Genomic DNA, 4,667 nt, shown 5'->3' on the forward strand with positions numbered 1-4,667 from the left:
TTTTACGAGATGTAGTCAGATAAGTGATTATAATACACGCTTCGTTTACTGAACAGGCTGCATGTTGATGCAGTGGAGGGGGGGGGGGGGGGTGACTAACGGGAAACGTATTACAGAGACGGAAAGCCGTGCTGCTTTCCACTTGCCCATTTTTAAACGTTAATATAATGTACTGTCATGTTGTAGCACCTGCATAAATCGGTGTTGCTAAATAAGCCTAAATAAAATGGTAAAATAATAATAATAATAATAATAATAATAATAATAATAATAATAATAATGATAATAATAATAATAATAATAATAATAATAATAATAATAATAATAAATTCTGTTCTCGGACTTTTCCAAAAATATTGCTATTAGCCTGTACAGAGTAGATCAGGTTGTTTCCGACTTATTTCAGGCAGAGACCCCTTTAACTATAAAAACAAAAACATAAACAACAACAACAACAACAAATCCACATACCCCATAAAATACAGATTTTATGATTTTTATTAACATAATCCAACTATTCAAATATCATTATATCATTATTTAAATGTGCACAATAATATTTGGGCTAAGCACTGGAGTCATAATGGTTTATTCCTGACCTTTCCACTCAAAGAATCCATTTCTAATTAAACTGTCATTAGATTCAAGAGCCCATTAATTACAGGACTACTTGTTCATTCACTAATAACTATACAGACGTTTTATATATATATATATATATATATATATATATATATATATATATATATATATATATATATATATATACATATGCAAAGAACCCTTTGCTCTCAAGCTCTTTAGAGAACCATCTATTCACGGGCGCTTTAAAGAACCCAGAAATAGTTCTTCACAGCAGTGCCACAAGGAACCATTTTATCTTAAGTTCCAAAAAAAAAAAAAAAAAAAAAAAAAATTAGTAATTGTCTTAAGGAACCAAAGTAAGCTTCTTAAGAATGATGCCAAGCGAACCTTTTCCAGTTCCACAAAAAAAACCTTATAGGGTTCACTTTAACCTGTTAAGGGATGATACCTTGAAAAACCAATACACTGCTCTGAAGAACCTATAATGAAACATAAAGGACTTCTTTAATCTTCAAAGAACCATATAGCTCAACTCATGAACCCTATGACAATGAAAAATGGTTCTTGACAAGAAGAAGGTTCTTTGCAAAACCTATATGGTGCTGTAAAGAACCACTGAAAAAGCTTTATTTTTAAGAGTGTATGATGGAGGTCAGTAGTAGTAGCTCATTACTGCTTATTGAGTAATATTTATTGCATATTTAAATTTATTTCATAAATATTTACAATAATTCTTCTGGTGTTGTAAGCTGTGACATTCCACCTATATACAGAAATGAAATTACCGCCATTTTTACAGTACATGAAATATAACATTTCAATTACCCTTATACTTAAAGAAGCTTATTTTTCATACATGAGGTTGCTGTTGATAAGGGTTAGTACACACACACACACACACACACAGAGCACTCGAGCCAATGGTTAAGGCAGTTGTAAATTGCAGGCAGTTTGTTGTAGTCAGAGATCACACTAGAGGATTGAGCAGATACAACCACGAGAAGAAGTCCAAGTCTCCACCCTCACATGCTTTCATAGTCGTGTGTCTTTAAAGTAATTTGAGCCTGGTCAAATGTGTATAGACATGTGTATGTGTACAGAGTAAGAGCTGAAACTGGATTACATTCATTTGGCACATTTGTTCAAATTACTTGATCTGGTCATTGGATTCAGAAGCAGTTTTGAATGGAAGCTGGGAGAAACTACAATCTCTAGGACACCAATGACATAACTCATTCTTCCGTTATGAATTTACATTTCGCATTTTCATTAAAAGTATTGCAAAATACAATGTGACGTGAGAACCATTTATTTCCTGAGCAACATGTCTCTTATAGTTTAATCCAACAGCAAGTTTTGTGTTTCCCCGTTCGTTTATCACAGCAGTGGAATGCCTGAATGCAGGTGGTCATCAATTTTCCAGCACCTTGTCCAGTTTGACTAATTGGTGTGTCTGGGTAAATAAAACACACAGCACTTACCTAGCTTTTACGCCGCCTACATAATTCCATTTGCTAACGTGAATTCAGATAAAATTGTGTAGACAAATGAAATGCGACTTTCTCTCTGAGCAACATTTCTCTTCTATGTTAAGATTGTGAAGTTTGTGAAAGCTTTGTTGTGTCATCTGCATATTATTAAGCTTGTTTTTTCTTCAGAAAGTGTTTGGCCACATGAGAAATGATCCATGAATAAAAGTAGTTCTTCTTAAATGTAAGGATGTTACAGCACTGGTAAGTCAGGCTTACCAGGTACATTGCGCTCTTTGTGAAATAATCAACACAGTGTTTAATGGGACCGCTGTTCCTACGACCAATCAGTGCTTCCACGTTCATTTATCATAGTAATGGGATGCCTGAATGCAGGTGGTCATCAATTTTCCAGCACCTTGTCCAGCTTGACAAATCAGCGTGGCTGGGTAAATATTTGCAACCGGGTACTCGTACCACCCGCGTAGCCCGCTGCTCGCTCTGGCCGGGTTAAACACTCATTACAACAACAAAAAAAAACGAGCCCTTTCACTTCCACTGGTCCATACCAGAGAGGCAGAGCCATGTGGACAGGGTTTTAGTCTGAATGCATGGAGCCAAGATATAATAAAAGAGAAAATGCACGACCAAGACACATGTCGCATATATAATGATGTGTTAAGTCATCAGACTAGACATGGAACAGAAACTCAAACACATTCAAAGCAGTGGAGAGGAAACGATGCTGTAAACATCCTAGAAATTTGGATATTGACTAGGAGCTAATAGAGGATGTCCTGTTTCTCCGGAAGCTTCTCGTATTCCATTAACATTTTTCAAATCTCTACATTGAAGATTCATACTAGGACACTAAGAAGTAATAAGACTAATATACGCATGGCCGTTTGAAGGCATCCTGTTGCATGGTGCATGAGACAGTTGCTCAGTAATAGCTCCTGGCTGTGTGTTCAGTGTGATGACTGTGGCTGATACAACCCCCTCCCCATCCTCCTTGTGTTTGTCTTCCCCTTCTACTGGTTTTTTTCCACTCAGGCACTTCAAAACTCTATTACAGTCTAATCTGCAGGCTCCAGAGTAGTAATTATCCCCCATCTTGCACGAAGCAGGGGAAATCCACAGCTATCTAATACAACTTTGCTTCCTCGCATGATGTGAAAAGGCAACATGGAGACGGCACCTTCGTTAATGCATCAAACGAGAACAAGCAAAGATAGAGGGGAGAGGCGGAACAATCAGTCCTGGATGACCATGGGAAATTCAAAAGCAAAAACGGTGGCCTTGATTTGTAATCAGAACTCCAGCTCTTCCTGTAGAAGAAATGCATGGTTTTGTTAAATAGGCTGTCTTGCAGCACGTGAGCAGATGGTGAGAATGAAGCTTGTTTTGGAAGAGTTGCACGAAATTCCGAACCGAGCAAGCTGCTTCGAGCTCGTACTCACAAGATGCGCCAATAAGGTGTTTTTCCAGCACAAAAGAAGACATACTAGTTGTATTTGGGGAAATATCATAGGAAGTACTCACAGAGGAAAAAAGTTGAATTTAGACCCTTAAGGAATATTTAATTGTACTACTGGGGAAACATTTAAAGGGTTTATGTAGAAACGTAGCGCTGAGGGTTTCGCTGTTAGAAAATTTAGAAGCTGAAGAACCCATAACAATCCAAAGAAGCATTGAGGAACCATTTTAATTCATATTCATTCTACAATTCAAAACTAAATGACTAAAGGTCATAACTTATCATTTCTAACTTCAGACTAGGAAAAAATGTAGTATTAAATACAGGGTGTCCCGAAAGTCGCCATACATATGGCACTATGTTTGCCAGCACCACGTCAGTTGAGCCTTCATCAGTGGATATTCATGGACGTTCACTTCTTCTCGGTCGGTCCGCAACACTTCCAGTCTTTTTGAACTTATTAATGTTTGGCGACAGCGTCGTGTGCGATGTGCTCGCCATGTTTCCTTTTAAAGGAATATTAAATGTTAAAGGTTATCCAGCCGTGAGAATGATTTCAATATCTTCTTATTTTGTCAAAGGCATTCTTAAAGGGAGAGTTCACCCCAAAATGAAAATTCTATCATCAATTCCTCACCCTCATGCTGTTCCAAACCAATAAGACTTTCATTCATCTTCGGAACAGAAATGAAGACATTTTTAATGAAACCTGGGAGATTTCTGTCCCTCCATTTACAGTCTAGTAACCAAAACTTTCAAGCTGCGAAAAGTTCATAAAGGAAGTTCACTCCAGTGGTTTAATCTCAGTTTTATGAAGTGAAACGAATGCTTTGTGTGCACAAAATATCTTCACTTCCGCATAGATCTCCAACGCTTGTGCACGAAAGAACCACGGCGCACGTGAGTTATGTTGACGCCAGAGCAGACAAAAAAATTGCAAGTCATCCTCTATGTCGAAAACTGCAGACATCTATGTCACTCAGTTTGTATACAGCATCCATCTACTGTAAACAGTGCAGTGCTTTTGTACTGCGAGAGCAGACGTCCTCGCGAGAGTGTTCAACTGAACAACGTAGGGCTGATCAAAACGAACCCTAAAAACTAAAAACTATTCTTCTGAATTCAAGGAAATCAAG

This window comes from Ictalurus punctatus, chromosome 7 (genome assembly GCF_001660625.3).
Source record: "Ictalurus punctatus breed USDA103 chromosome 7, Coco_2.0, whole genome shotgun sequence".
In the NCBI taxonomy this organism is placed as follows: domain Eukaryota; kingdom Metazoa; phylum Chordata; class Actinopteri; order Siluriformes; family Ictaluridae; genus Ictalurus; species Ictalurus punctatus.